General features: G+C 34.7%; 1 pseudogene; it reads left to right on the top strand.

Moving 5' to 3' along the window:
- LOC149533240 (G-type lectin S-receptor-like serine/threonine-protein kinase LECRK2) overlaps positions 1-20,822 on the top strand; it is a 120,314-nt pseudogene that overhangs the window by 38,368 nt on the left and 61,124 nt on the right.

A 20,822-nucleotide genomic window follows, 5' to 3' on the forward strand; every position in this document is an offset into this window, starting at 1 on the left:
TAAACTAGTAAATGATGGTTCTACCTCTTCTGCAAAAATAAGTGCATAATTAGAGAATTTTGGATGTATTTTCCTACCTTTAGTAGATCTTCTTAACTAAGGTTCTACATTCTTTGTTTAAGCTTGAATTCATTGGAATGGAGAGTCTGTCACTGTGGTTCTTCCATGAGAAATTTTAGTAACTATTTTACTTTTGGGAATATAAATCATAGCACTCTATTTTTGTACTTGATTACTATAGTCTTTGATGTTTGTAGGATGCATCAAAGTCATCCTATTTAATCATAGCATTCTCCAAGCTAGAATGTGATGTCTGCCAAGTTCCAATGACATATGAGTTAGTGTTTCCCAAATCAATATGTGTCGCATTGGTGAATTTGAGACTAAAGTCATTTTCCATTTCCAAGGGAGGAGAATTCTCTATACTATGATTTGGGATGTGAGCCAAATTAGTGATATGAGGGTGGGTCTCATGCAATGTAGAGGTATGAAGATGTTGCAAAGAAGACTCGGTATTTGGATCCATGAAGAAGAATTATTGAACATCTCTGCTATGATAAAAAAGAATAGAGTTATATGGGACATTTGTAGTGCCATAACCAAAAGATTGTGAATGACCAAGTCCACTTGCACATTCCACTTCGTATGGCCTTGTATCAAGGAAATATGGATGAGTGTGAGATGTTGTCATGACTTTGGTTGCACAAGATTTGGGCCAAGGAATGTTATGATGCCCATGACTATCAGTTGTGCCACATGGAGTTGTGAGTCTGCAATGTGTACAAGAAAGGTTGAGCGGCGATGAAGTGTTGGTTTCTATTTTAGTAGCTTTGACAGGGTGCATTAGAGAATAGTCTATGTTGGTTCGAGCTTGGGGTTAACTATAGTCAGATATGACTATAGTACACTTCCAGTCATATGCAGTGTGTAGAATGTCTGATTGACAACCACAAGAAGCACTATTTTGGACATTTTGGACTATTCTATCAGAGTATGCATTATCTTCTTTATCAAATATAGATTCTATGAGTGGCTCATGGATTATGGTATTTTCATGTGAATTGTAGAGGTAAATGAGGGAGATTACCTTGAGGGTATTGGAGCTAGAATGGTGGTGGGATTGTAGGAAATCATATTAGGAACTCTATGTAGGTTCATTCCAATATTATTTTGTGTAGAAATTGGCACAAATTCTTTTTATGATATTTCTTGTGTATGAAAAGATAGGAATGTTTTCTCATTGAAAATAGTGTCCTTGCTTTGAATAACCTTCTTCTCCAGTGGATTCCAAATTCAAAACCCAAATTGGTCCTTGCCATAACCAACAAAATTTTCCTTTTATGATTTTAAATCCAACTTGATTCTATTTTCTTTGGGCACATTTACATAGGCTTCACACCCAAAGACCTAAAGATGAGAGTATGAAACTCTTCTTCCTTGTCATTCCTCTTCTGGAATTCTAAAATTCAACCTTGAATGACTTTGATTAATCAAATACATGACTATATTACATAATTCAGCCCAAAAATATTTTTCCAAATGCGCATTTGAAATCATACATTGAGCTTTCTCAAGTATAGTCCTATTAAGCCTTTTTTCTTGTTACACTTGTATTTTTCTTCACCCTTAAAGTCAATTGTTTAAGTCTTGGGAGTGCCTAGGCTGAAATTGAAGTGGAACCTTTGAGTTAGTTCAAGTTTAAGTTCAATTTCTATCACTAACACAAAATGTTAAAAGCAGGCCAGTCATTCTCCTAGTTGTCAACCTTTATATTCGCATATGGGAAACTTGAAGTTGAAGTTGAACCTTAGGGTTAGTTCAAGTTCAAGTACAAGTTCAAAGTTCAAAATCAAGTTAGTTTAAGTTCAAGTTCAGAGTTTGAAAGGTTACTTTGTTATCCATAAAATACAAAGTAGATGTGATGTTATAAGTTGCTCGAGAGTCCAAGATCTTAGGGTAGAAGATGGTGGTGGATAATGAGATGTATAGCAAGGAAAATCCAACATTGGATTCATGTGTAGGTATTGGTATATATATTGTTATAGTTTTAATACAACCTATAACCACAAATTTCTATCAGCATAAAAAATAAATAGTCACAATTCAGGGGGCATAACTCTCAGCTCCACAATTGGATGTTATTGAATCTTGGATATGTTGTCCAAAATCAAGTTTTCTAAATCTTCACTAGATAGATCTTCAAAATTTGGCCAAGTTCAAAAGTTATAATGGACTATATGCTGGTCTATCAACATACCAAAAAATAAAAAAGTGTTGCAGTCACAAAAATACTTATGTTGAAGGGGCTATAGATTTTAATTTGACCATTGGATTGAGCTGAATTTTGGATATGTTGAGGAAATCTAATTATCTAAATTCTCTCCAAGTCATTTTGTAAAATTCATCACAGATCAAAAGTTATGACTATTTAAGTGCAGCAGTATATAAATTACCAATGACAATCACAAGATCATGACATCAATTTGTTACCAGCATATGCCACCTATCCAAGAATGCACATGAGATTCATTTTAAATTTTGTAAATATTTTTTTTTATAATTTATGAAACTTTAAAATGGATCAACTATTAAATATTCTAAACTGATAAGAAGAAGATTATTCACAAGAATGATTAAAATGATTTTCAAGAAATGGTTATAGAAAATGAAACACAACCCAAAGATGTTATTTATTGCAAGTTTCAGATGTAGTGGGGGTTCTTCTCTTCACTAGTAGTTCTATAGCTATAGGAAGGAGAGAATACATTTTTATGGGCAGTGACTAGAATAGGGAGGAGGAATAGAAGTTTTATTTTTATTTTTCTACAACTTGACTGTAATGACAGGGACAAAATGATATTGTTATTATTTTTTTATGCATCTAAAATAAAAGAGGGTTTCATATATCAGATTCTAAAGTTTGAATATAATTTTCTTGGATTGAAAATGGTTATATAGTCTTTTCTTTCATGTTTCAAGTGCAATTGTGCATTATCAATCATAGTCAGTAGAATAAAATAATGTTTCTTTACACTTCCCTTGTAATATGAAAACTAGATAGATGGTCATGCGATTGTTTGTTCATTTTTATTTCCTCATTGTCCAGATTATAAATCTTATAATCTCATTTCTCTGATTATGATGGGTAAATGCTAGAAAGCCTTTGTGTATTTTGGTAAAAGACATAACTAGTTATTTAAATTCTTTGAATATCTTTCTAAGAGGGAGTTGTACCTCTCAATTTAGAGGAAAGCTATCAATCTCATGATAGTATTTCCAACTGATAGTGGTAGTTGTTCTTCTATTCAGACATTTTGAGTCATTCTTTATATTTAATTTTGGAAGGACAAACCTATTTACTAACACCACTCCACCATTTTCTTGAGGGGTGTAAGGAACAAATTTCACCCTTAGAATAACATTATCTACACAATAATTATTAGACTCCAACAAACAAAACTCACCTCTATTATCCATTTTCAAACATTTAATCTTGTGATATCTTTGGTTTTCAACAAGAGCTTTGAATTTAGAAAATACTTCATATTTATTGGCCATCTATATATATATATATATATATTTCCAAACCTAGTACAATCATCAAGTAGAGTAACTTAATACTGTGTACCTTCTAAATAACTTACCTTGGTAGGACTAAAGACATATGTCATGCCCATCTTTCAAGAAGCTAACTCACTTTTTCTTTATATATAGACAATGTTCAAAAAACTCCAAGTATGCTGATTGGAAACACATTAGTTGATCCCTTTCAAGAATTACCTCAAGGATTTCTTACTCATGTCACATCATTGACCATGACTTCCATAACAACACCTACTTCAGTAGTCTTTTCAAAGAGATAAAGAATACAAACTTTATTTCCATTGTCAATGATCCTCGAACCCTTGGTGACTTTCCAAGTATCTAGATGAGACAATGGATGATATCCTGGTCCAACAAGCTAACTAACAAAATTCAAATTTCATCTCAACTTGGGAACATGGTGACCATCCTTTAACAACCATTGGCCATTATCTTCCAACTGCAACATAATGTAACCTTTGCCAACTATTTCACAAGATTTATTGTCTCTAAGAAATACTTCTCTAAATTGCCCTTCATTATAATTTGTGAAGCAATCCATACATGAAGTGGCATGAAAGGAGGCTCCTAAATCTATCACCCAAGAATCTAATTTTGTGTCACTTGTATTAAGAATTAAAATAGTTTCATCTTTCTCATAGGCTATATTTTCTTCAATATTCCTTACCTTTTCTTGTGCTTTGTTGTAAGCCTAACAATTTTTCTTTGAGTGGCCAGGCTTACCACAAAACCAACACTCTCCATTCCTACATCTTGAGTTTGATTGATTAGGTGATCTAGGTTTCCTTCTATTGTAATGATTGTTACCTCTATGATGGCTTCTTTCACTTCACTCAGTGTTAACCAAGTGAGAGCATAAAAAGATGAGAATTATTTGTTACTCATTCTCATGGCTTCACCAAGTAAAGTTGCAACAACTTCATCATAGACTATCTTTGTCTTCGTGGAGTGTGAAGTGCTTACTATGGCAACTAGGATCCCAACTATCAGGTAAGGAACACAACAAGATGATGGATTTTGCTTTGTCACCTTGAGTCATACCAAGTGAAGTTGCTTAACATAATAAAGTGTTCAAATCATTTATATGATTTGACATCAGAGTCCCTTCCTTCATTTTAAGCTTGTAGAGATTCTTCATAATGAAGATTTTTTTTGTAGTCAATGTTGTCTCATACATGTTTGAAGTTTATCCCAAACTTCTTTTGTTGTATTTTCATTCAAAACATTGAATAATATATTTTGTGATAGTGAGAGAAAGATTGAGAAAGATTGATTCGATCACTTTCTCAACAGTCTTTTTCCAATCTTCACCTGTTATTAAAGTTGGTTTCTTACTTTTCCCTTCAATTGAAATTGATAGGTCTTGCTTGATCAACAAGGAGCTCATCCACCCTTTCTACAAGCTAAATTTTTTTCCTATGAGTTTCTCTATTTTTTCATCCTCCATTTTCCTCGAAATTCAACACTAATTTCCAATTTGTACAACTTGTGATTTGATACAAATTGAAAGTTTTGAATGTGAAATAAAAACAACAAATACAAGTAGAATTGATGAGAAGAAGAAACTACACAATATTTATCCTGGTTCACCACAATAGTGGCTATGTTTAGACCATAGATTATTGTATTAAATGTATCAAAAGAGGTTTACAAATGAGTAGGAACAAAATATAAATAAGATCCAATTACATTACATATGAAAGGTCTTGTAAAACCAAGAGACACAAAATTGGAGGGAAAATAATAAATAGCCATTGGCCTTCAACATATCAACAAAGTCACCAATGGGGCAACACAGGACATCTTGTATCTATACAAAGAATAAACAACACAAATTGAGCAATGTGATATAAAGCCCGAGAACATCTTGTTGGTTGACAATTTCAATCACAAGATTCATATTTTGGGTTGACAAAATTGATGAAGGAAAAACAAACATGAACATTCACAAGAGGTTAGGGAACAAAGGGCTATGTAGTGCTAGAGTGGCACATGTTGGTTACAATTACTCAATTGTGTGTTGTCTTTGATGTTATACAAATGTCATATCAATAATCAGTCAGAGTCTACCAAGCTGAGTTGGTCAACAAGGCCAAAGACAGAGTCTACCAAGCTCAATTGGTTAGCAAGGCAAAAGACAGAGTCTACTGAGCTCAGTTGGTTGGCAAAGAGAATTACAGAGTCTACTAAGTATTTTTGGAGGTTACACTATGAAGTCAGTATCTACTGAGCTCACTTGGGTGCTAAAGGATTTTGTGGTAGAAATTAGTTTCTACCGAGCTCACAAGGTTAGCAAAGGAAAATTAGTTCTTACCAAGCTGATTTGGTCTCCAAAGGATTTTGCAGAATTTGGAGTGTTTACCGAGTTGGGTCGGCCAATGAAGGATTTCATTGATTTAGGAAATAAAGTTTATTTTTTTAATGTAATGTTTGTAGCTTAATGATGCATGGTTTATTCATAAATGTAACTTGTAATTGAGCCAACTTGACAATCTATAATGTATAAATAAAAGGTCAAGTTGTGTTTTCAAATGTATGAATGGATGTATGAATGAGCAAGTATGCAAGTGAGTTGATTGTAAAGAATAAGTGTGAGAAAATTTTGAAGAAGGATAAGATATCCTTGAGGAGTAGTAGAGTTATATTCAATTAGTTAGGATCTATTGAAGTAGAAAAGAGATCTGTATCAACAAAGTTCAGTTGCATCTCATTTAGGTTACTTATTGTTACTTTCTCTCCATTATAGCAGTAATTTCTAAATCTCTTAACAGAGTTGGTCTAACAACCATTTTGTAAATCCTCTAACAAGGTGGACAGCTCAACTAAATTTTTCTAAAGTCCTCTAGCAAGGCCACTCCTAATAGGGTGATTAAATCCTCTAACTAGGTCACACATAATAGTGTGTTTTTTAACCTTTAACAAGGTTGGCTCCTAATAGGGATCACTTCAGAAAAGTAAAAATTGGTAGCTAGTTACTTGGTGGTTTTTCCTATATTGGGTTTCCATGTTAAATCTGGTGTCTCCTATGTTCATGTTATTTTCTTCTGCATGCATGTTAATAATTATGAATGCTTAAAGATTAGTAACAAGTTATTCTACCAAGTTACAACATCTTTCTATGTAGTTACCGAGTAACAAAAGTAATTGAATTTTAAGACATCTAAGGGATTTGTGGATTTATTTTGTGGTAACTAATTCACCCTCCCCTCTCAAATACTCTATCTATAATTCCAACAATTGGTATCATAGCTTTCGGTGCTTGCAGGAAAGATTTCAAAGATCTAAGCTAAAGATCAAGATGTCTTACAAGAGGGAAATTCTAAGGCTTAACAGGGATAACTTTTCAACATGCAAGGTCTCATAAGACTCCATCTGGCTTCTATTGGAGACACAGGATTGAAATATTTGGATGAACCATATGTAATTCCTTCTCTTACATTATCTACTAATGAAATTATTGAGAAGAAGACTCAAAACATCATAATGATAGACATTGCATCTACCCTAAGCTATGAATAATTTGATGATGTCAAGGACTACGAAACTACCTTTGAAATGTGGAAGAAGTTGAAAGAAATCTATGGAGGAGATGATAATGTAAGAAGAGCCAAAGTAGAAAGTTTAAGAGGAAAATTTGATCAAATGAGGATGAAAACATTGCAAAATATGTTGAAAGAGTCAAAGCAAGTGTTAGTGCAATCAAATTTTCTAGAGGAGATATCAAGGAGGAAACAATTATAAGTAAAGTTCTTAGAACATTGCTTCCCATTTATGCAATTAGAGTTTCTGCAATTCAAGAAAGAAGATGTGAAGCAAATCATAGGATAAATTTAGAGGCCATAGTTGGAAGATTGACTACAATTGAGCTAGACAACTATGATAACTATGTTCTAGCTATCAAGAACATTGAATCAACATTTGAAGCCAAGATTTCACTCAAGGAGAAAGGAAAAAAGATAAAGGATTCTCAGTTAGAAAGTGAAGAAGAATCAGAATAGAGTTCTGACAGTGATCTTGAGGTGGTTGAAGCCCTACCAGCAAGGAAATATTCTAGAGGCAAAGGGAAATACAAAGGTAAGGTTCCCCTAATCTATTTTTCATGTGAGAAAATTGGACATATTGCTGCTAGGTGCCCAAATAAGAAAAACAAGGATGATAAGAAAGGTCACAAGTGTAATGGCAAGAAAGACTTCAAATCATTCAAGGACAAAGCTACGAAAACATGTTTCATGGCTAAGGATTCTAATGATTCTGATGATGAAGAAGATGGAAAAGATGAGTTTGAAAATGATGAGGAAATGACACTTATCTCTCATGTGAGCAAAAATGATATATGGATTATAGATAGTAGTTGCTCTCATTATATGACTAGTGAGAAAACTAAGTTTGAACATTTTGAAGCCTATGATGGTGGTAGTGCGAGGTTTGGTAATAATGAACCTTATTGCATAAAAGGAAGAGGAGGAATCTCACTAACCAAAGAGTTTGTATGTGATAATTCATATTGGGTAGAAGGAATAAAATACAATCTGTTGAGTGTATCATAGCTACTCAATAATTGATTCAAAGTGGAATTCATGCATGGAAAAGCAAGACTATTGGATGACAAAGGAAAGCTGATTAGATCAGGCTCTCAAACAAAATGTAATTTTTTCTATCTTGAACTTGGTGAATGTTCATGTTTTATTTCTCAAGTTGAAGAAATTTGGTTATGGAATAGGAGGTTGTGCCATGTGAACTTTCATAACTTGGTGAAAATAAGTAAATTCAGGAAAGTAAGAGGCATTCCTAATATAAAGAAACCTGAGGTTGGTCTATGCAAGAATTGTCAAATTGGTCAGATGGGAAAGACTAACTTCAAAAGTAAGAAGTATTAGTTTGAAGAAGTTTTAGAAATTGTGCATACTGATTTGTGTGGACCTATTGGAATTAAAAGCTATACTGGTGAAAAGTTCTTCATTCTTTTTGTTGATGATTACTCAAGAATGATGACTATCATGTACCTAAGAGAGAAACCAAAATCATTTGAGAAGTTAAAATGGTATTTGGCCAGAGTTGAGAAGGAAACAAGAAAAGACTAAAATGCTTGAGATCAGACAGAGGTGGTGAATTCATTTCACATGAGTTCAATAACTTTTGCATTGAAAGAGGGATATTGCAATATGTAGTGCATACAAGGCTAGATTTTTCCCTTGCAGTTGGTATTGTAGCAAGATTTTCAGAAAAACTAAGAGAAAATCACATCATGGCAATCAAAAGGATCATGACTGGATAATGGTACAAATTTGGAGGCAATCTGGATTTGAAAGTGTTTACTGATATAGATTGGGCAGGAAATGTTGATGACAAAAAAAGTACAAGTGGAGGAGCTTTATTTCTTGGAAAGAGGTTGGTTTCTTGGACAATTAAAAAGAAAAATTTTACATCCCAATCCATAGCAGAAGCAGAGTATGTTGCAACTGTAGTAAACTGTTCTAATATTGTTTGGTTTAAACATTTATTGGAAGGTATAAAGGAAGAAATAAAATAACCTGTTGAAATGTTTTGTGACAATACAAGTGCAATCAACATATCCAAAAATCTAGTGATGCATTCAAAAACCAAACACATTGCAATAAAGTATCACTTTGTCAAAGAATTGGTGCAGGATAAGGAGATCAGATTGGAATATGTCCATACAAAGGAACAAATTGCTAACATATTCACAAAGCCTTTACCTAAGGATGCATTTTTGTATCTAAGAGGTAAGTTAGAGGTCATTCCCCTATCTGAAGCTCACTAAAATAAATATTTAGTGCTGCATCTACAAGTATCAAATTGAAAATCTTTTAATAGATGTAGGATAATTATGAAAATATTGCATATGAATTAGTACATAAGGTACATTTCTATTCATCTATTTTGTGTTGTCTTTGGCATGTGTTGTCAAAGAGGGAGAGTATACTATCATATCTTTATGAAATTTGATGTTTGTAAAGAAGTTATGCAATTCCTCCATAGAGGGAGATTACTATATTTGAGGAGTTTGAGGAATGAAATGTAAGAGGGAGAAATATTCTATTAGAAAAGACTTGTTTTCAAATTTCATTCTACTATGACATGTTGTGTTGCCATCAATGCCAAAGAGGGAGATTGTTGGATACAATTATTCAATTGTGTGTTGTATTTGATGTTACACAAATGTCATATCAGTTATCAGTCAGAGTCTACTGAGCTCAGTTGGTCAGCAAGGAAAAAGACAGAGTCTACTGAGCTCAGTTGGTCAGTAAGGCAAAAGAAAAATTCTACTGAGCTTAGTTGGTTAGCAAAGAGAATTATAGAGTTTACTAAGCATTTATAAAGACTACATTGTGAAGTCAGTATCTACCAAGCTCACTCGAGCGCTAAAGGCTTCTGTCACAGAAATCAGTTTCTACCAAGCTCACAAAGTCAGCAAAGGAAAATTAGTTCTTACCAAGTTGACTCAGTCTCCAAAGGATTTTGCAAAATTTGCAGTGTTTACCAAGCTTCACTTGGTTAACATTGGAAATCATTTCTAGAGCAGTGTTTATTGAACTGGGTCAGCTAATGAAGGATTTTATTATTTTAGGAAATAAAGTTTATTTGTTTAATGTAATGTTTGTAGCCAATTGATGCATGGTTTATTGGTAAATGTAACTTGCAATTGCGCTTACTTAACAATATATAATGTATAAATAAAAGGTCAAGTTGTGTTTTCAAATGTATGAATGAGCGAATATGCAAGTGAGTTGATTGTAAAGAATAAGTGTGAGAAAATTTTGAAGAAGGATCACATATCCTTGAGAAGTAGCATATTTGTATTTGATCAATCAGGATCTATTGAAGCATAATAGAGATCTATATCAAAAAAATTTAGTTGCATCTCATTTAGGTTACTTATTGTTACTTTCTCACCATTGTAGCAATAATTCCTAAATCTCTTAATAGAGTTGGTCTAACAATGATTTTGTAAATCCTCTAACAAGGTGGACAGTTCAACTGAATTGTTCTAAAGTCCTCTAGCAAGGCCACTCCTAATAGGGTGATTAAATCCTCTAACCAGGTCACACCTAATAGTGTTTTTTCCATATTGGGTTTCCATGTTAAATCTGGTGTCTCCTGTGTTCATGTTATTTTCTTCTACATGCATGTTAATAATTATGAATGTTTAAAAATCAATAACAAGTTACTCTGTCGAGTTACAACATCTTTCTATGTAGTTACTGCGTAAAAAAAATAATTGAGTTTTAAGGCATCTAAGGGATCTGTGGATTTATTTTCTGGTAACTGATTCACCCCCACCCCCTCAGTTACTCCGTCTATAATTCCAACAACACAAACACATGGCAATCACTATCAAAGTGGATGTCTACAACTTTGGTGTGATGTTATTGGAAATCATTTATTGTAGAAAATCCATCAATTTAGATGCCCCCAAAAAAGAAATGTTTCTTTTTTGAGTGGGTTAACAATTGCTTAAAATACAACTCGGTTGTGAAATTACTAGAGAAGAAATGATCAAAGGAAATCCTAATTGATTCCTATCAGCTCGAAAGAATGGTTTGGTGGGTCTTTTCATGTAGCACGAATCTAGATGTACCCCAAAATGAGGTGATCTAGAATCTAGCAAACCAACACACAACAAAAATATAATAATAAAACAACAATAATACAAGATATGATACCAAATTAAAAATCTTTATTTATAGATATAACTTATTACATTCAATATGCTTGATTGTAAGGCCTTCAAGGTTAGGGAAAATTACAAACAATAATTATAATATCAGTTCTACAAGACCCAAATAGGTCCACGTACAAACTCAATTCAACCTAGTCCAGATCCACAACTAAACAAGAATACTGAGAAAATTCACACTTGTACCCGCAAGTCCACCAAGAAAATCCCTTGGTTCTTAATATGCTACCGTAACTCTTCAAAATTTTCATCTACATAGTCCTCTTCACTCCTCCAGATGAATAAATTCTCTAGCTATGCTAAAGACTCCAAAAAACCCTTTGCTTATACCCAACTAAGCCACAAGTCAACCTAGTTCATTACAAAATCCCTCACATTAAATATATGTTGAGCCACAAGTCAGTAACAACAAAAATTAAACACCCATACATAAATTAAATTCAAAAAGTTAGCTTACAAACAACTCGTCACGTACAGGACCAAAACCAATACTGGCACTTGACACATACAGGAACACTCGACACCAATAGGAACACTCGACACTAATAGGTTCACTCGCAATCCACTAGGAGCTATAGTAACTTAGAACCCACTAGGAGCTACAGTAACTTCACATCCAGTAGGAGCTAAAGTAACTCGACGTCCACTATGAGCTATAGTAAATTGACATCCACTGAATAGCTCGGCAGAAATAGAAAATTGGAAACCACTAGAACTTGGCTCCAACATGTAAGATTGCAAGAAAGCCTAGGATGCTCTTACATTAGACACCCCAAGTTCAAAAGGATGTTCTAGTAACTAGAAGAAAATCTTCTAGGATTCAGCACATAAATCCCATAATGGATCTTCACATACATATCCTCCATATCTTAAACTTGTCCACTCTTTCCCTTGTTCTTCTTCTACTTCTTCACATCCATATTTGGTGTGCTCCAAGTCTGCTTTCTAGACTAATCTCCAACCTTCTTAGAATCTGCCAACTCAACTCGACTGCTACTACTCAGGTTCCTCCTACCATGTTCTTCATTTTGCAAAGGAATTAGGAAAAACTTCCTACCACCTTTCTCAACAATAAACACATTCTTGACACAATCATGTACATCCTTGCAATGATACTGCCAAGGTCTACCAAGCAACACATGACAATTGTTCATGTCCACAATATCACATATCACTTTATCCTTATATTGCCCAATCTAGAAATCAACAAGGCATTGCTCCCTCACTTCAAAAGCATGCTCACCTTGTAACTGGCCAATCCTATTAGGATAAGGATTCCTTAATTTATTCCAAACCAATTTTCTAAACCATCTCCTCAAAAACAATTTTATCAGTACTACCACCATCCACAATCATCTTGCATACTTTACCACTAGACTTACAACAAGTCCTGAACAAACTAGTCGTCTGACAAGAATCTAGTGTCCTCTCACCAACCAGTACTCACCGAACCAACAAACTTTCTCCTTGCTTTGGCTGACTATCTTGAAATACAACCTCATTCACAATAGCAGTTGTCCTACTAAGTGGACAATCAAAAGATTTATGTCATTATTTCCCACATCTAAAAAAATTACCTCTAAACTCACCTCTACCTACCCTCCTTTTTTGATTACCAAGCTTTGGTTCACCTTCAACACTCAGTTTAGCATGTGTCAGGCTATCCTGCTTCTCCTTCCCTCTAGCATTACCTTGACTTTTCCTTTTCAACTTATCTTCTACCTTCAAAGGATACTCATAAGGATCCTCAACTGAAAAAATATTCAACATACCAACCTCATCCTAAATATTGAATCTCAAACCATTGATGTACTGAGCTACCTTTTCCTTTGACAATTCTCTATGACCAGACCAAATAGTCAACATGTAGAACTCCTCGATATAATCCTTCATAGACATATCTTTCTACTTCAAATTATATAACTTCTTAAACAACTCAAGTTCATAATTAGTAGGAATGAACTTAGCCTTCAACTTAGTCACCATCAACCTCCATCTAGTGATCTTCATTTCACCTTCTTCTTCTCTATCTCTTTGCAATTCTTTCCACCAAAGAGTAGCATGTCCTTTCAACTTAGTTTGTGCCAACCTTAGTTTGAGCAGATCCTCAATATCCTCAAGCTCAAAATAGTCTTCCAATTCACCAATCTAATCAATTAGGTCTTCAAGAATCAAGTACCTAAGAAAATAGAAACTTCCATCTTATGCTTTATCTTGAACTGAGATCCAGGTCTAGCAAAGTGACTAGCCCTAGTTCCAATAGGTCTCTCCATACAATCAGTTCTATCCTTACCACTAGATCCAGTAACTTCAAAGTCTTCAACAACTTTCTCATTGTTGAGACAATTGATTAATTGTGTATTGTCTTTGATGTTACACAAAATGTCATATAAGGTCGAGTTGAGACTTGGAAAGTGTGAATGCATGGAAGATAATTGAAGATTTAATGATGCTAAGAGGAAGCAAATCAAAAAGATAAGCATAATATCCTTGTGGAGCTGAAAAGATATATTCAATCAAGAAGGATAAAGTATGCAAGACATAATTGAGATCTGTAATCAGCAAATCAGTTGCATCTAAATCAAGTCATGTCATTGTTACTCTCTAACCATTGTAGCTGTGAATTAAATCTCTTAAAAGAGTTGGCTTAACAACTATTTGTAAATCCTTTTGTAAGGTGGCATTTCTATTGAATTGTCCAAAGACCTTTAACAAGGCCACTCCTAATAGGGTGATTAAATCCTCTAACAGGGTCACACCTAATAGTGTGTTTTGTAACCTTTAATAGGGTTGTTAAAAATTAGTAACTAGTTGCAATTGGTGGTTTTTCCCAAATTGGGTTTCCACGTTAAATCTTGGTGTCAAATGTGTTTGTGCTATTTCTCTTATGTGTTTTCACCTAAATTAAAGTAATAGTAATTGTGGATAATATCTTAATATTTTTATATTAAGTATTTGCTAAGCTATTTCAGTGTTTACCGAGTTACAACACTTTTCTATGTGTTTGTTGAGGATCAGTAGAGTTCTATTTTTAGAATTTATTTTTTACTAACATCTAAGGGATCTAGGATTTATTTTTTGATAATTGATTCACCCCTCCCCTCTCAGTTACTCCTCTTATTTTTTCAATAATTTGTATTAGAGCATTTGGTGCTTGCAGAGAAGGTTTCAAGGACCTTAGCTAAAGATCAGGATGTCTTATAGAAGAGAGATTCCCAAGTTGAATCAAGATAATTTTGTAGCATGGCAAGGACTTATGAGGTTACATCTAGCAACTATCAATGATTCAAGATGTAAGTACCTTGATACTAAATATAAAACTCTCATTAAAACATTATCGGTTGAAGATATTGTTGAAAAGAAAAATCATAACATCATGATGATTGACATTGCATCTACTCCTAATTATGTTGAATTTTATGAATTCAAAAGCTATACTATAGCTTATGATATGTGGATTAAATTGAAAGAAATCTATGGAGGAGATGATAATGTAGGAAGAGTTAAACCAAAACATTATCGGTTGAAGATATTGTTGAAAAGAAAAATCATAACATCATGATGATTGACATTGCATCTACTCCTAATTATGTTGAATTTTATGAATTCAAAAGCTATACTATAGCTTATGATATGTGGATTAAATTGAAAGAAATCTATGGAGGAGATGATAATGTAGGAAGAGTTAAACCTGAAAGTCTCTAAGGACAATTTGATTAGATGAAGATAAGAGGAGATGAAGACATTACAAAATATGTTGAGAGAATCAAAGCAAGTGTGAGTGCAATCAAAGCATCTGGAGGAGATATTGATGACAAAATAGTTGTGAGCAAGGTACTTAGAACCCTTCTTCCTATCTATGTAATTAGAGTATCTACTATTCAAGAAATGAGATGTGATCCAAATACAAAATGACTTTCAATGCTCTAATTAGAAGATTGACAGCTTTTGAATTGGATAACTATGACAACTATGTTCATAGTTCCAAAGGTATTGAGTCTACATTGGAAGCCAAACTCTCGCTCAAGAAAAAGAGTAAGAAATCAAAGGCCAATCAATTAGGAAGTGAAGAAGAAGAAGAAAGTTCTGATAGTGATCTTGGACTTGTTGAAGCCCTACTTGCAAAGAAATATTCCAAAGGTAGAGGAAAGTACAAAGGTAAGATTCCTCTAATATACTTTTCTTGTGAAGAAGTTACTCACATTGCTGCAAAGTGCCCAAACAGAGAAAACAAAGATGAAAAGAAAAACAATAAGTACATAGGCAAGAGGGAATTCAAAAACTACAAGGACTAGAAGGACAAAGGTAATAAATCTTGTTTTATGGCTAAAGATTATGATAACAATGAAGATGAAATGGTAAATATTGTTGTAAAAGATGAATCTAATGATGAAGGAGATAAGATGGCACTTATCTCTCATGTTAGAAAAAATGATACATGGGTTATTGATAGTGGCTACTCACATCATATTACTCAAGAAAAAGCAAAGTTTGAACACGTGAAATATTATAATGGTGGTAGTGTGAGATTTGAAAACAATGAACCTTGTTGCATAAAAAGAAAAGGATGTATCTCTTTGATCAATGAACTTACATGTGATAATGCTTGTTGGGTTGAAGGACTAAAGTACAATTTTCTAAGTTTGGCATAGTTGAATAACATTGGATTCAAGGTAGAATTTATGAATGGGAACACCAAATTGCTAGATGGAAAAGGAAATTTGGTTGGATTTGGCAAACAAACAAAAGGTAACCTATTCTATCTTGATTTTAGTGAATGTTTATGTTTTATTACTCAAGTAGAAGAAAGCTGGTTATGGCACAAAAGATTATGTCATGTAAACTTTGATAACCTAGTTAAGATAAGAAAACACAAAAGAGTAAGAGGTATTCTTAACTTGACGAAACTTGATATGGGTCTATGCAAAAACTATCAACTTGGTAAGATGGGAAAGACTAGTTTCAAAAGAAAGAACTATAATTCTGAAGAAATCTTAGAGCTTGTTCATACAAACTTATGTGGACCTACTGGAATAGAGAGTTTTTTATTATGTAAAATAGGCTTTAAAAGGGCCCTAAAACTTGAACATAACAAAGTACAGTCAACAATAGTACACTTAAGGCCTCGAACATAGCAAAAAAGTAGAAAGAAAGAACATCTCCCTAAAAAGGGATTAAAAACATAAATAAAGCCAGGGAGAGAAGCCAAAAAACTAGTACCACAAAAAAAGCCAAGGCACTCAAGCAATTTCTCTCAGCATTTCTGTTGCACTAATCTCTAGCTCCAATAGCTTACTAGCTGCCTCCTTCATCTTAGATTAATCCTAGTCAGGAGCTAGGGTGTCTTTTTTTCTAGTGTTGGATCTTGTCTACTTCCTTGAGTTTTCTTCCAAGCTCCTATCTTTTATGTTGTGGGTGCCAGGGTCCTCCTCCTTGGTGATGCTTTGGTTGTCTATATAGTTTATGAACCTTCTAAAGTTCTCGTTGTCCTTAAGGATATTAGAGCTCTATTCAACTATGCTCTACATTGACCTTTCCATTGCATGGACCCTATTTTTGACTTCATCTTCTCTACTATCCATGCTCTATTCATCCTCCATAACCCTATTCTTTAAGCTATAGGTCTCCCTTTCCAAAATGCTCACCCTATGTTTGAGCTCAAGAATTTTGTGGAAGAGCCACATAATGGTATGAAAGCTATCCACTCTATTGTTTTTTGCATTGTTGAAGACATCCATATCTTGGTACTCCTTAGTGGTGTCACTGAAGATCACTAATGTAGTGTTGATCAACTCCTCCACCTAGATTCTGCCCTCATCATTTTCTTTGACTTGTGTTCTAATAAACTACCATTTAATTCCCATTTTAGCCAAAACTGAGTCAATGTTCCACCACACCACCTTTCTATCCTTCCTCGAGACCAAGTATTTGTAAGTGGTAGTGCCAAATTCTTCAAAGTCATGTTTGGGTCCCTCCCTTTCACCTTGGATTAGGACCCATTCTACGTCCTCAATCTCCTCCCCCTATTTTTCCTTCTTTTCATCTAGGATTTTCTTTTTTTGGCTCCTAGAAGTCGTGACCTCCTCCTCTTTGCTTGTCGGTATTTTGATGCGGATGGTTCTCTTACTCTTATTTTGCTTCCTACATTCCCCTTCCCTGATAATCTCCTCCACTACACTATCCTCTCCCATATCCATCCCTTCAGCCCTTTAATTGTAATCCCTATCTGAGGATGTGTCTATGTCATGTTTGGGCTCGAAGATCACTTTTTTCTCCTTTCTATCTACTTTGAGGGTTTTTTTTTTCCCCAAGCTGCCCTGCAGGGAGTCAAACCCCTCCAAGTTTGTATGCATCTCTAGGCTTTCCTTAGTATCTAAGGACAAATCAATCTCATTAGACTCTTTGGATTCCCCTTTTCCTTTCTTTCCCTCTTTCCTATCCTTGATTTGTTTACCCATAGCCCTAACTTTGAAGTATTCATAAATTAACAATAGAAACCCCTCATGGAGTGCCTGCTTCCTAGTATTCTTTTCTTGATAATCACTAATTCTTTCATTCATGGAAGAGTAAAGGTAGAAAGGGATAGAGATTTTTGCCCCATACCTAAAGTGGTTGAGCAACACAAAGTGGTTTCGAGAGAAATATATTTGGTTATAGCCTGAAGCACAAATCTCCACAGAGGCTTGATGGAGCTCAAAATATAATGAGTTGCTCTCTTCACCAACACCATTTTTTTCCTCTTGGTCCTTTGTGAATTCCACCACTGCTTGCCTTGATATTTATGGTCCTCATAGAATTTATTTCCAACTATTGGCGCTCAAAATTGCGTTCCCATTTTGAGCATCTTTTTCAAATTTTGAGTCAAATCAAGCCCTACGAATGCCTATAAATGAACATGTACCCGACTGTCAGTTTGAGGCCTAAGATGTGTTTAATGCTTCTACAACCTTTCATTCAGTATGCCTACTTGTTTCATCATGATAAATTATCATTCTGAGTCATTTCGTGAAGTCCCATTATGAGCAAATGTCAAATCTGCATTTTACCCAAGTGTCAGTTTGTGACAGGAGCCTATGTTTGCAATTGAATAACTTGCACCCAAAAATGTTTCATGACTTGCCACTTTGGGAGTATCTAGTGTCTATATCCAAGAACCTATCTTTAAAATTTCAAGTCTTTTTGAGTCTGTTTGACTAGGCTTTGAATCCCTCAAAGTTGGTTATTTAATGTTTTCATGTTGATCCACACTGCACATAATTTTGGGAGGCCCTATTTGATGACTTATAACTTTGACCCAGTTGACCAAAATGCTAAAATTCCTTTTGCATTGCATTTTAGATGTTAGAGACTTGTTATATTTCAAGTTTTAGCTTATGATGAATCTGTTTGATTAGTTTTCAAACATGATTCCAAACACAATTTCTAAAGTTTTATAGGTGTCAGCATTTGCAAATTTTTTGGGAGCCCTGTTCGTGATGTTATATCCTGAAACCCATGATTGGCTAGATTGAATAGATTGTACCACTATGTTTTCCACTAAAAATACTTCAAGTGTGTGAGTTTTTAAGTCATGATGAATCCGTTTGCACATTTTTCTAGGTCAATTCCATTTGCCAAAATCACTTTCCTGCCATTGTTTCAATTTGCAAAATTTGAGTAGCACATTTTGAACGCTCGCCATTTGTGCCCTGTTATTTTTCATGAGCCCAAATTGCAAGTCCATATAGTCTTCATGATAGAGACAATGCTCAATTTTCATCTTCCCGAATATTCATTTGCCTAGTTTTCGAAGCCAATTTCGAACCTAGTTTATTGCTTTCTGAAATGTTTTCTTGCAGGTAATTCTTAGAAGGAAACTTTGATGGTCAATATCTTTTGACCCCGAATTCTTCATGAGACGAGATTCAACAGGGTGAAAGTGTGTAGAACAGAGAGTCAGTGTGCTAGTTTTTAGAGCTTGATCAAGTGATTTAGTCTATTTTTAAGGCCAATCAATAGACCTCTTGGCACTAAATTCACAGGTTGCCAATCAGCAGATGATCTGTCATGGATTTCCTCATAAAAGTGAGAAATAAGAAGCATTTGCATCTATTAGCGTGGATGTCATTTGGTGATAAGCAAGTACAACCATATGATCTGAGAAATTTAGAAAGGGATTGTTTTGGAGGAAAGTATACCATGGATGTGTATGATAACTTTCTCAAAACAAATGCTCCACAAGAATATGATAAACTTAACAGCACTTATATCTAGAACGCTTATATGCTTCTACATGAACGAAATCGATCTGAGGTTACCTTACATTCTCCTACAGTGAGCATTACATCTGATGGCGATGGAGATAAGTTAATAAAAGAGATGCAGCAAAGGGGGCATTCATGTTAAGGGAAGCTTCAAATGTTTTGAAGAACGTGCTCCATGCCAAAGTAAATCAAAGGAGATCAACCCTCAGCTTAAATCAAATGAAAGAAATCATGCTTTGAAATCTAGCGACAGACTTAAGAAGAGGAAGTTATTAAAAAGGGGAACCTATGCTTTCTTTTGAATAGGGGCGTCTCACATGAAGGAGACAGCCAACAAGTATGGAACTGACAGTTTCAAAGGATCCTCATGCTTTTAAAAGGTAACTGCTACCTGAATAATAGAGTGTTGCCAATCAATCAAAGATTAAAACAATCACATAGCATTAGAAGACTAAGCAAATAGAGCACACCTTAAAATCAACTCCATGTTGAAAGGGAAAGCCATAAATAGCATAAACAACCTACACCTGGTAGAGTACCCACACAGGTCAATATAAAAGGGAGTCCTATGTATGGAACATGCATAGGAGGAGAGTAGCCAGTGATCAAAATGAAGCTCCTCACACCATTTCAAAGGAGCATTCACATAGTAAAGGGGCGTTCTCCACTTCAGAGTAAAGAACTAAACAAGAAAGGAACCTCCATGCATTAGAGAAAAGGCACAAGAGCCATATTCATCTTCAAAGGAGCACGCAGGGGCCTGTGAATAAAGCCCACATTTTAAAAGAAGAGGCCCAATCCATCTCCAAATAGGGGCAGAGAGGTTATGAAACCATGGCATGGAATCAGGCCACACCCAACAAAATAGTAGACAACGCATGCTTAAAGAAGAGCAATCAGTGTATTAAAAAAAAACACGCAAGCAATCACAACAAACATAGAGGAAAAGGCCATTGAAATGTTATATCCCACATTCACCGTGGGGTGGGGATTTGAAGTGTTTAAATATAACATTTCACAACCATCGACATGTCTTGAAAGACAATTCTTTTTGAGAAGCATGGCTTGCATAAGGGCCGCACTAGAGTCAAGTTGGATGATGACATTAGATAAATTTTGAAAGAGGATGCACATGTGATGATGGGATAGGGAGGCTTGAGATGTTACCACATGTTCAGATCTAGCGGTGGGTGCAAGCGCACAATATTAAGTTATGCAACTATTAAAAAGTGTGGGAATGTGGGCAAGTGCCACGTGGTAGTAGGCCTGACTGGCAA

Source organism: Cupressus sempervirens, chromosome 10, assembly GCF_028749045.1.
Source record: "Cupressus sempervirens isolate cs-2001-9-10 chromosome 10, ASM2874904v1, whole genome shotgun sequence".
Lineage (NCBI taxonomy): Eukaryota > Viridiplantae > Streptophyta > Pinopsida > Cupressales > Cupressaceae > Cupressus > Cupressus sempervirens.